Source organism: Ceratotherium simum, chromosome 26 (genome assembly GCF_057802395.1).
Source record: "Ceratotherium simum simum isolate JZ-2026a chromosome 26, ASM5780239v1, whole genome shotgun sequence".
NCBI classification, from domain to species: Eukaryota; Metazoa; Chordata; class Mammalia; order Perissodactyla; family Rhinocerotidae; genus Ceratotherium; species Ceratotherium simum.
Window position 1 is genome coordinate 5901011 of NC_141925.1, and position 13450 is coordinate 5914460.

General features: G+C 42.6%; 1 long non-coding RNA gene across 1 annotated transcript in view; it reads left to right on the forward strand.

The window, feature by feature from the left end:
* LOC147913557 (uncharacterized) overlaps positions 1-13215 on the forward strand; it is a 398277-nt gene extending 385062 nt beyond the window's left edge. The window contains exon 3 of the long non-coding RNA XR_015556436.1: positions 13131-13215. This is a non-coding gene — a long non-coding RNA (uncharacterized LOC147913557). The remainder of the gene's footprint in view (positions 1-13130) is intronic.
* Positions 13216-13450: the final 235 nt, after the last annotated feature.

The following is a 13450-nucleotide window of genomic DNA, read 5'->3' on the forward strand; positions in this document are numbered from 1 at the left end:
CATAAATTTAACTTTGAAAGATTGAACTTCTAAGCACTCCGCAGATTACTGGTTGTGAATCAGGAACCAAATTAAATGAAGTGACAGCCCGAAGCACAGCTGACCCTCACGGCAGATGGGAGAAGAACATTGAAAAGACGTCCACGTGTCTTCAAAAACACAGCAATCCGGGGCTATCTAGCAGGAGGACAAGGCATTCTGAGGTTTCCAGCATCTTAGAGGTGGCATTATACCCAGTTACAATGCCAAAGCCTACCATCCATGTTTTAGACTGGAGACAGTGCAATACATTTTATAGGGATTTCAATCAGAATGTCAAAATGACAAAGTTTATGATTTGGAATAGTCAACATTTATTTTCTTACCTCATTCCAAGGACAGTATGGAAAATTGAGGTATTTAAGACATCCTGGAGGGTAGCCTAGATTTCTGCTAGTCTTTCGTAGACACTACGTCTCTGCCTTTAAATTGCACAGGGCTCCCAGTGCTAAAGAGAAAGTCATCAAAACTTTCAAGGGAATGTACTTAACTCTTGTGTATAAAAACCAAATGACAGTTCTGCAAGTAAACATGGCATTTGGGAAAGACGGTGAACAAGCAGAGAAATGAAATTATCCCAAATTGTCTATTTTAAGGTACGTTTTTCCTGTGCTCATGTAAGAATTGATATGAGTGTTTTGCACAATGGATTACTAATACATCACATGGCATGAGAAAGGACAGATGTATTCATTTTTCTCCCTATTTCTTTTTTCTGCAAAAGCTTAAATGGTTATTTCTCTGCTGATTTTTTTAATTCACTTTGGGGGATCAGAAGTTCAGGGTCCACATATTTAGATTTACACATTTATTATAATGAGAGAATAAACATTTATTTTTGGCATTCTTTAGTCCCATGTTGTCAAATTTAGGAATATTCCACTGGAAGCTAAACCAAGACAATGGTTATCTCTGTGTTCTTTGATGAGTGAAGGTATGTAACACAGATTTAATAACATTTCTGTTAAACTAGTTTATATAATGTTTAGCCCTCCAATAGCAAATATTCTGCACTTCGTGTTGTCTCATTCATAACACCCATTTCAGAGTATACAAAGTTGACAGAAGAAAAGAGACATCTGTACCTCTTCCAATCCATGCTGGTTTAGTTTGAGCAGAAGTGGGAGTGATGGCAACCATTTGTAGATTACTTAAGTCTGTAGACAATAAAGTTTGTATTACTGGATCAAAGAGTTGGTTACTTAATCTTGTGGAAAGGTCCACTATCCATTTTCTACCAGAAAGCAAAATGCCAAACCAAGGTCACAGGGACAGAAAATATTGCTTCCCAAGAAACTGTGGTTGACAAGATGGCTACAGTCCAGGTGGCTACCACAAATATCAATTTCCAGGGAAAGCTGTGGTGCCACCCAGCAATCGACAGAGCTCTGTCAGTGTCTCAGAGCAGCCATTCCTTATGCAGATGGTGGCTCATTTCTGTATACTCAATAGGTAGCAGAAGAATGCTATTTTTCCCCCAAATAGTTTGCACTAGCACTGTTGAACTTCAGCTGTGTTGTGCCTTCTCTGATATAAATCTTGCTCTGACCGTTGGATGTCTTTCTGGAATATCTGATTCCTAGGAGGAAATTAAATATTCAATTAAGTGGTTTTGTTTAGTCTTTGTGTTAGGATCCTTACAAGAATGGTTTAGTGGGTGTCGAGACAGACCATGTATCAGCATCAATTCCCAGGAGACCTGTTCTTTTAGAAATGGAATCTTTTGTTGCCACCGGCGGTCCATTTAATGGACTGAAATAACAGTGAGCTTGGAAGAATTCAGGCAGGGTTCAGAGCCATCTTATATCAAGAAGGAAGAAGAATTACAATAAATTATATAATGTACAGAATAATATATAATGAATATATATAAATGTAATAAAATTTAAAAATCACCAGTATAATAACAAGCATTCTGACCCCTAACCACATGACAGCACTTTACATACCTTATCTCACTTAATACTAACACCAGCCTGATGGTATCAGGGAAAACACAACCCCATTTTCTCTCATACAGAAACTGAGGCACAGATAAGTTGCCTCGTAAAGGCATGTGGCTTTTATTAAGCGGCAGAGTCAGGATTTGAAACAAGGTGGATTCATTCCTGAGGCTTCTCTCTTACGTGTTTTGATCCACATGTGGAGGTGCAATTACAATGCAGCTTCTCCTGGCATTTTCCCTCAGATATCGTCGTGAATTATTTCATTATTTCGATATTGCCAAATGTTGACTATGTCACATTTCCTCAAGAGGCTGGCATACTAATTAAGAACCAGGCTATATCTTTTTTTCCTCATTTTGAATCCTTTGTAGAGACAAAGTGGGATGCAGCTGCATCTCAGGTGTTTGAGATATAGAGACACTGGGAAAACGTAGGTGGCCCCATAGAAAGGAATAAAAAGCTCCCTGTGGGAGAGACAAGTTCCAGGCCTGGCTCCTGTCTCAGTTGACTTTGAACCAGATGAAGTTCTCCGGCGTCGTAACAAACCAGCACAATTCCTACTCTAGCCGTCGTGGGGTTGTTTTAGGGCAAAGATCAAAAACAAGCATTAATAACACAACATCAACAAAATCCCGAAGGAAGCTACAGGCAGGAAGATAATCGCAGCGGTAGCCACACTGTGGCAATGGAACACCAGGCTTTTTCTGAGAAGGGACCTGATTGACTCTAAGGTTGCAGGCTGACTCCGTGGGCCTAAACTCGCTGTTCTGCATCCCGCGTTCCTGATCTTCGGTTCACTTGCTTACCTGGAGTGCACTGAACTTCAATTTCATAATTGCATCCTCAAATCCCTTAATGAAGGTACCTATCAAAGTATAAATAATTACCCAGTAATTTTGTATTTGCAAACCGCGTCCCAGCTGTTTATGCTTCACTGTGGTTCATACGGGAGGCTCAGGGGCCACCTCCCTCTTTTCTAAGTCAGGGGAATTCCAAGAACCCAGGGAACAGCAGCATCTTCACACAGTTCCCCAGCCAAGGAGTCCGGTGTCACCCTCCCTCCCTCCCAATGCCAGCCTCTGCTGTTTTCTCTTGCTATTTAAAAATCCAAGGGAGCCTGCCTTTTTGTTTCGGGGCCGGTAAGGCAGACAACTGTCCTCATCAGAATTTCCGCCCTGGGACTTTCAAGTCCCATCGCAAGCCTCTGTTGACGGCGCCCGGATCCCTGCGAGCCTGGGTTGGCTGCCCCTGCACTTGCTTCCTCCTCAATGATCTATTTTGTTCTTTGGACAGCATCCACGTTAGCTCATCAAAGGCCACACCACTGGCCTGTTAGTCTCCTCCTTCATCTTATGTCTAGTTCCCAGTCTTTTTGAGTGAGTCCCTTCATTATTCACCAACAGGAGTGCTCGGGATTATTCAGGAGGCCAAAAGCCAAAAAAATCACAACTTAGAAGATTTGGAAGCTTTCGTTGGGGTGCATCTCTGAGTATATAACCATGGAGAGGATGTATTTAGATGCTGGGGCCTGATATAAATGAGAAGAGAAAGACCATCACTGAGAGAAGCCAGGTGACAAACCCAGGGCTTCCGGGGACGGTGTTTTTTTATCTCGATGCTGTTTTTAAGCACCCCTACTTATTGAGAGAGTTTGCAGCTGACAGCTCCTCCAGGAGTATTATTCTTAAAAGCCGCACAGAAATTATTCACCTCATGTAAAAACAAGTGCGATTTACATCTAATATGGGTAATTACTTTTACAGTTAATTAAAAGTGCTCTCATTAAACTCCTGCTGCGATGCCAATGCATAGCTCTTATTTGCAAACAGACCCTTGGTTTGAGCTCACCTCAGTGACATATTGCTTCTACCTGAGAGGGGGCTGTCTTCTTCAGTATCAAATTTAATTGTGCTGAGCCAGCAGCCCCGGCTTGCCGGGGCTCCTGCTGACTGGTTCTTGTCCCCTGATAACCAAGTTGCAAAAAAGTAGGATGAAGAGAACAAAATAATTCAAGGAGGGAGAGGGTGTAATCCTCCAGAAAGAAGTCAATATTCGAAGATGAATGCTTTGCTATCTTTATTTGCATAAAAGCTGGGTTTGGGAATGGTTTTGTGATTTTTCTGGTTTTACAGCTCTTTGCTGCTACCCCACTTCCAAAGAAAATATTCCCTACACCCCCTCAAAATTCCTCCAAATGTGTATGAAGTCAGTAACGTTGCATTCTGACCTAGCCAACTAAAGTAGACTCTACTCTCTTGGTCGAATGGATTTATGTTGAGATCTTAGTTAGTTTACACACGTTTTTTGCCATTTGTATGATTTCAGGTGAAATAGCTCTTCCATTCCTGGCCTTCTTCACGTTTAGATTGAAACCTTAGTATTTTCAGAACACCCTGTGCCTTGAAACAGCAATCTCGGTCATACTGAACCTTCCTAAACACACTAATAAAATGCCTCCTCAAATTATCACATGCCTGGTAAGTAAGTCTTATTAATTAAAACATACAATCATTTGAGACAAATTTTGAGGGACGTGAAAGATTGTGATATTTCAAGAAGTTTACAGACCCAGTGAAATCAGATGCTCTGGTCTATTGCTTGGCGCTTTTGGTATTTTGGAAAGTTATTTGCTCCCACCTGCTGGTTATGTGTGGTATTGCAGGCGCTGAGCAAATTTGTGAATGGAGATGTCATGAACTGGATAAAATACGTCAGTGCAAACGTTGTGTACTATTCTTCATATATTCAAGTGACCTTATCTGAATTTCGGTCTTTTGCGTAGCGTGAACACAGACTTAAGAATTCAGCTGAAAGGCACACATGACTTCAAATTTGTACCAACTATGGTTACAAGACAACAGTTACTCAAATTTTTAGAAGCTGGGGCACAATCGTTATCCTTAAATAAGGCAATGAAATTTAGAACACTGATTTAAATATTCAGATTCAAGGACAATATATGATATTGGGGAAAGCATAAAATACATAGCAGGTAGACCAGATGGATTTCAGTCCCTCTATATCATCAACTATCAAAGCCAATATTCTACATTCTTGGACACTTGGTTTTCTCATCTGCAGAATGAAAGCATTCGGCCAAATGGACCTACAGCTCATATTTATTTTCAAAGTCTGAGTCTTCATGAAGGTCAAGGAAATTTAAGAACTCAGGTACCAATATGTTCTAAGTCCTAGAATCTAAACTCGTATTGATTGGCTTCTTTTAAATTAGAGGTAATTGTTTTATTCAGAACAGTAGGAAACTTAAGTTTCCAAACTATCAGAAAAATTTCTGTTAAAAAGGAAAGCATTTATAACTAAAGGGGGGCAGAGTACGTCACCCCAAAATATGCCTCTTTGGCAGAAGGTTTATTCGGGGATGATTATTTTTAAGAGGCTGCAGACACAGGAGAGGCTCTGAAAACAGTCTAGAAGTTGTGCTTTTGTGAGGGAAATTTACGTTTATTAGGGAAATCTGTTTGTAAGGGTGTCTCTCTCTCTGTAGCAGAAAGCGGAGGATGACTCTAAATCTCTAGAAACTCTCGTCAATGGAGAAGGCCTGACTTAAATCTAACATAACAACTTTACCCTTGTTTTCTGTGCTTTTCCTGGTCACCTCCCATAACTGGCCTCCTCCCCATCCCCCAACACCTTCTTTTGTCTTTAGCTGGAGATGGTATTTAAGGTGGTGGCTGGGGCCATTTCAGAGTGTTACTCAGTTTTCCTGGGTCTCTCCCATGTATACAGAAGGTATGCATGTTATTGAACTTCTATTTGTTTTTCTTCTGTTATAGAGGAGTCTCAGCCAAGAACCTAGAAGGGTAGAGGGAACATTATTTTTCCTCCCCTACATACCGTTGATTCAGAATTTGAAATGCACCTTTGAATTCCTTTTGGCGAGTGATGCCAAAATGTGCTTTTTCTTCATGTTATAAACGGTCTCGCCATCTCATTTATTCTGTGTTTGCAAAGGAAGAGCAAAAATGTGGATTTCTTCCCCAGTAGAAGGGTCGTTGATCATCAGCCGCATTTGGGCTTGTCGGATGAACATGTGGCCGCGTCTCCCCCAGCTCCCGAGAGGTGACTTAAGCCACGGGTATTTCCTGTGAGACTTTCTCTGGGACTTTGTGAGTATCTGAGTCCCGGAGAACAATGCCACGTCAAAGATCTATGATCCTGACTTAACTCTCACGCCAAATATAAGCATCCTGGTCTTTTCTGCCCATTGTCTGTGCAGGATTGACAAATGAAGTCATCAGTTTAGAGATTTCAAGGCAGGCTTCAGAAAAGACAGGGGTCTGTGAGCATCATGACAGCCCAGCCCCTGACAGCCCTGGGATCTCCTGTAAGGGGCTTTCCTTCTCCCCTAGGGCATGGATTACCTGGGGTGGTCTCTGGATTGTACCTTTCTTTTCTTAGTGATACGTAGCCACGTATCACACAAGAGAGATTCACCGAGGAAGCTCCTTAAGGCTCTTGATTGGTTTCCTGTGGCTTCCGTGAAAAAGTACCACAAACTGCAGCTTAAAACAACAGAAATTTATTTTCTCACAGTTCTAGAAGGCAGAAGTCTGAAATCAACGTGTCATCAGGGCCGCACGCTGGCCAAAATCTCCAGGGGAGGATCTTTCCTGCCTCTTCCAGCTCCTGGTGGCTCCTGGTGTCTCCTGGTGGTCCTTGGCTTGTGGCAGCATTGCTCCAGCCCCTGCCTCTGTCTTCATATGGCCTTCTCTTCTCTCTGTCTCTTAAAAGGACACTTGTCATTGGATTTAGGGCCCACCAGATAATCCAGGATGATCTCTCATCTCAAGATCCTTAATTTAATTACATCTGAAAAGACTATTTCTAAATAAATTACCATGCACAGATTCCAGGGGTTAGGACGTGGGCAACCTTTTGGGGGGTTACTGTTCAACCCGCTACAGGCTCCTAGCTTCTAAACCCTCTGAGGCCTCCAGAGTCTCATTGGCAGACATTTCTCTCCCCCTGTTCACAGGGACCTTTAACTTCCAGGCACTTCAGAGCTGTGAATGATGCTGATACACGGTCCAGGATGACGGTCTCCCTGCATCGTGGGCGTAAATCACCCTGACCTACAAAAATCATCAGAAACAACCAAAACACAAAGAGCAGGAGAAAAGAAATCTCTCTCAGGAAAGAGAACAATTTCTGAAAAGAACAGACACACTAGCCCTTTGATGTTTAAAAGCCAGAAGAACTTGGAAGACTTGGAAGAGAAAACTTTAAAAATAGAACTGTTTTCAAGTTCTCAGCACTGCACTCAGACCCAGGTCCCACAAAGACTTCTGGAGGATGTCATCATTGATAGCTAACATTATTGATGACTTGCCATATGCTAAGGCCTTTGCATGTATTGGATATGCCCTAAAACAAATGAGACAGCTATCACTATTCTTATTTTACAAGTGGGGAAACTGAGGCACAGCCCCACAACTAGTGTGGGAGAGTCCAACGATATGAACCCCAGCACTGTGACTGCATAGCGTGTGCAGAATCCCATCAGCTGCCAGCGATCGAGTCAGTGGGGTTTTCCGGCTACAGAAGGGAGAATGGCTGCTTCTGTAGGGAAATTGATTGCTTGGCGATGAGTCCACGGCTCCAAATTCATACTTAACACTTAAATGGTTGTGCTGTTTTCCAGGTGAGTACGGAGTGGGGCTGAAGTACTTACTTGACTACGCTGGTTCGGAAAAGGTCAGGTCGGAGCCCATCCAGAGACACCAGCTCCACGTGGAGGGATCCCAACAATAATTTGTTCCCGCCAAAGTGACATTTTTCCAATTTGAGTCCAGCATTGTTCAGAAGCAAATGCAGTCTCCTGGAGCACCTCCCACGTAGATCTGCAGAGGATGACAAACCAACAGTATCATCTAAATAAAAACTCCAGCATGGGTTTAGTAAATTAATCCTGACAAGAATAAATTGAATAATCTTAGGGAAATGGCAGGAGCTCCAGTCCTGCCAGATGGCTTTTTTCTGTCGCTTGTGAGGGTCCTCAGTGGCAGATTAAAAACAAAAACCTGCCTTTGGGTTATTGATTTCGTTAGTTAGTTGATTAACACCTGCCACTTCCACGTGGGTAAGTCGAAATTGGATATGGACTCATCGCTGCAAACTCAGCATGTTATCGCTGGGGGAAAGAAAGGAAATGCACACTTTCCTGTCATCAGAACAGCGTCAAACAGACAGGGGATGCTCTTTCTTACCTCATTTCTAGATGGCATCTCCTAGGTTTAAAAAAAACTCATGCCTTTCATCACTCCTATATTGTGTTAATCTCTACTTTCTTTTTATGTCTCTTAGAGGATGAATTCAAAGAGAGTTCCTAGTAAGAGTCAGGGGCATGTTGCTGACTCAATGTCTAAGGTTGGTCAGAGACCTTTAGACATTAAATTAGGAGTCTGAGTGAGAGAACCGTGACCGCAAGTTCTCAGACCGCCCTGCAGATCATCCAGAGGCCTGTTGTCTTAGTCGGCTCAGGCTCCCGTAACAAAATACTGCAGACCGCTGGCTTAAACAATAGACATTTATTTTCTCACAGTTCTGGAGGCTGGGAGTTTGAGATCAGGGTGCCGGCACGGTGGGGTTCTGGTGTGAGCCCTCTTCCTGACTAGCAGATGGGACCTTCTCGCTGTGTCCTCATATGGCCTTCTCTGGCCATATGAGCATGTGCATGGGTGCAGAGGGAGAGATCAAGCAAGCTCCCTGGTGTCTCTTCTTATAAGGACACTAATCTTATCAGATCAGGGTCCCATCCTTATGACCTCATTTAATCTTAATTACTTCCTTAGAGGCCCCATCTCCAAATACAGCCAGACTAGGGGTTTAGGGCTTCAACCTATTTGTTCTGGGGGACACAGGCATTCAGTCCATAACACTTGTTAAAATGCATATTCTGATTCAGTATATCTGGGGTCAAACCTGAGATGCCACATTTTACCAAGGTCCCTGGTGATACCGTCGTCGCTGGGGTGTAGACTCCACTTTGAATAGCCAGTTGCTCATATTCCTCCTATGTTACAGATGAAAGAACTGAGGCTTTGAAAGGTAAAGAAACTTGCCTGAGGCTGTACAGCTATTAGATGGGGGAGCCACAGCCCGGATGCAGGAGTCTGACGCCACGACTGGAATTGCTAACCACAGCACTGTCCTGTGTCATCTCAGCCTTGAGCCCACGGCAGAATCCCCTGGAGGGCTTGCTAATGCACAGATCTCTGGGCCCTCGCCCCAGAGTTTCAGACTCACTAGGTTTGGGGTGGGGAATTTGCATTTGTCGCTGTAACCAAGTGAAAAGGGCCTCGTTCTGCTTGCTACCATCTGGTGCCAATCAATTGCAAAGGAGTCAGTGGTTGAGAAAGGAAAGTTGATACGATTAGCCAGCATAATCAGAAGATGGTGGATTAGTGTCCTAAAGAAACATCTTAAAATCATACAGAATCTTGAGGCAGTTATATGGGGGAAATGGGCAGGGAAGGAAAGGGTTTAGGGATGTGGACCATCTGGTATAATGAACTTCAAGGCGCCACATTATCTCTTTCTTTTGTCATTCGTGATGGATACCAATGCAGAATTTTACTTTCTGGAGTTGTCATGTTCCTGGGAGACTCAGAGAACAAAGTTATCCTCTTATCACAGCCTGGAGATATATGTAAGCAACAGTCGTAGAACTAGCAGATCATGTATTTTGCAAAAGCGAGAGGTGCTTAATCATCTAGGCTACGTGCAGGCTAGAGTGCATTTTCAGATACTAGTGAGTCAGGACCACAGTTACAATATTGCTTCCTTTCCCTGAGATGGCTTCCCTCATGCCAACTTAAGATCTAACTGTTACATAACAAGTTCTCACGTGATGATATTGCTGCTGGTCTGGAGACCACACTTTGAGAATCACAGCTATACTTTTTTTCTAGATATTTTTGCATTAGATGACCCTCCCTTCCCATAGCAAGGAAGGGGGTGAGACACATGGCCTGAATTATCCAGACTGACCAACCACCTTGACTAAAATGAAATCAAATCACCTGGAAGGAATGGAGAGCACCTGGTGTTAGGAGCCACTTCCAGGTTTAGACTTAAGCTCCATCATTGTGTGACCCAGGATGAGTCACTCATTTCAAACTTCATATGGTAGAAACTAAATACTACCAACCTTGTTTGGTTGTGGGGAGCTTAGAGACAAGTGTGAGAAAGACCTCGCACAGTTCCTAGTGCCAACGAGGCAGTCAGTCATTGCTCACTGTTTAGTCCTACTATAGTGATATTAAAACAGTCTCTTATATAGAAAACAAGAACTTCACCTTATGAAATTGTCCCCTTTTGTTCCACTCTTGATTCACACGGACCTAGTTTTCTGCCCTTGATAAATCACTATGGTGATGGCCTTCCACTCATATCAACCCTATCCTAGTGGTGCATCAGCAGAGTAAACCCAACTACATCTTGGTGAGAGAATAAACATTTCTATAGACCTAACTTACCCAGAACTGAGCCACTCTTGTTTGCAGACCCCAACACCATCCTGCCATGCCCATAGCACTCCCCTCTCCATTGCTAGTACAGTCAGGCCAGAAACCTTGGAATGGTCCTTGACCTCCATCTTTCCCTCACACCCCACATCCAACATTTCAGGACATCTGTTGACTCTGTCCACACTCTGACCACTTCTCACCACCTTCCCAGCCTCCATCATCTTATACCTGAACTCCCACAGTAGCCCCCAAACTGGTCTTCTCACTTGCAGTATTGGCTTGTGTCTGTTCTGTTAAAACAGAAGTCAGATCATGTCTGTTCTCTCTTCAAAACCTCTGAGTGAAAACAACAAGTGTGGGTGAGGATGTAGAGAAGTTGGAACCTTGTGTACTGTCGGTGGGAATGTAAAATGGTACAACCACTGTGGAAAACAGTATGGCGGCTCCTCAAGAAATTAAACATAGAATTACCTATGATTCAGCAATTTCACTTCTGGGTATATAGGCTAAGGAATTGAAAGTAGGGACTTGAACAGTTATGTGTATACCTGTGTTCATAGCAGCATTATTCATAATAGCCAAAAGGGGGAAACAACCCAATGTCTATCCATGGATGAGCAGATAGGCAAAATGTGGTCTATCCATACAATGGAATGTTATTCAGCCTTAAAAAGGAATGAAGTTCTGACACACTACCACATGGATGAACCTTGAAGATATCATACTAAATGAAATAATCCAGACACAAAAAAGCAAAAATTGTATGATTCCTCTGATATGACTGTTATAGACTGAATTGTGCCCTATCTCCAATTTCATTTGTTGAAGCCTTATCCTCCAATGTGACTGTATTTGGATATCTGGCCTTTAAGGAGATAACTAAGGTTAAATAAGGTCAGAAGAGTGGGGCCCTAATTTAATAGGACTGGTGTCCTTGTAGGAAGAGAAAGAGATACCAGAGATCTCTCTCTCTCTATGCACACAGAGAAGAGCGTATGTGAGGGCACAGTGAGAAGATGGCCATCTACACCTGGAAGAGAGCTCTCACCAAAAACCAACAATGACGGCACCTAGATCTTGGATTTCTAGCCTCCAGAATTGTGAGAAAATAAATTTCTGTTGTTTGAGCCACCCAATCTGGGGTACTTTGTTATGGCAACCCTAGCAGACTGATACAATTAGGTGCCTAGAGTCATCCAATTCATAGACACAGAAAGTAGAATGGTGGTTACTGGGGCTGGGGGAGGGAATAAGGAGTTAGTGTTCATTGGTGATGGAGTTTCTGTTTGGGAAGATGAAAAAGTTCTGGAGGGATGGTGGTGATGGCTGCACAACAATGTACATGTACTTAATGCCACTCAACTGTATACACTTCAAAATGGTTAAAATAGTAAATGTTATGTTAGGTGTATTTTACCACAATAAGAGAAAAAATAACTCTGAGTGGTTCCTCACTGCTCTCAGAATAAAAACCAGTGTCCTCTTCTTATCTCATCTTTCACTATTTTCCTGATTTACTTCCCTCCAGCCTCAGAGGCCTCCTTCCTCTAGCTTGACCATGTCTAGCACATTCCCCCTCGGGGCCTTTGCACTGGCACTTACCTCGTCGGAGATGTTCTTTTCCCATCCCCTAACTTCCTTCAAGCCTTTACTCAGTTGCCACTTCTCTTTACATTTAAAATCTGATTCCCCTGACCTCAGCTTTTCCCATCCCCGTCTCCCTGCTTTATTATTTTTCGTAATATGTATCCTCTTCTAAAATACCAACCATCCATTGACATTTCTTTTTTATTGTCTGTCTTTTCTAGCAGAATGTAAGCATCACCAGGGCAGGGTCTCCATGGGTTTCGTATGTTATTGAGTCTTCCGTGCCTAGAGCAGGACCTGACAAGCAGTAGGTGCTGAATGTATAGCTTTTGAATGAGTAAATGAATATCACAATTGCTTGTGCACATGTATCTGCCATTCTGTCTAACTGGTGAGTTCCTTGAGGGTAGAAACCATGTTTTTCCTCATCTTTACATTCCAGAGCAACAAGAAAAAAATGCATAAAAAAGTAGGTGTTTGATGAATATGGACGGATCAGTGGATGGATGGATGGATGATGGATGAATGATAGATGGATGGATGGATGATGGATGGATGCATGACGGGTGGATAGATGATGGATGGATGGATGGACGGATGGATGATGAATGGATGGATGGGTGATAGATGGATAGATAGGTGGAAGGATAAAAAATAGTGATGTTTTCGTGATGAAGGAAGATAGATTTGACTATCCTAAATCTGGAATGGGAGAGAGACATTAGGTCTGAGTAAGGACAGTCTCTGCTCATGTGAACAAAGGTGTCTGAGGGAATATTATTTTGTGAGCCATCAGCTTCTCTTTGTTGTGGCCTCTGATCCATAGCTTTTGCCTTCACCCCACATCTGCGTGTAATAAAGCTTAGTTACGACATCCATATGTCTCTAATGCAAACACCAAGGCATATACTTCTAAAAAGCGCTATAAAGAGCAATGGCTCGAGAAACAACCGTTAGGAGCGTGAGCTCTTTATTATTTTAAAGGGCATTTCAACGACACCGCTGAATGTTCCCTGACCATAAGCCTGACTCCTGTTCTTCCTCCCTCTTTCTTTTCTCCTTCCCTCAGGATATCAAAGCAGACTGCAACACCTGTGTGGAAATAGAGGCCAGAAAGGTAAGTCAATATTTTTCATCTTTTTGGTTTCAAACAAAACAAGAACTCTGTGATTTAAACACAAGTGTTTAAGGCATGGCTTGCTGGACCATGGCTTGTAAAGGTGATTCATGTGCTGATGTTAGAAACCTAAAGAAATTGTATTTTAAAATGTCGTTGTTTTTTTCTTTGCAATCTGTGTTATTTCTGAAGGCTTTAATGAAGAGTATGTAATGTAATTAAGTATTAAAAAATTGGTGTTGATTTTTGGTTTAAGCATATGCTTCTCTTCA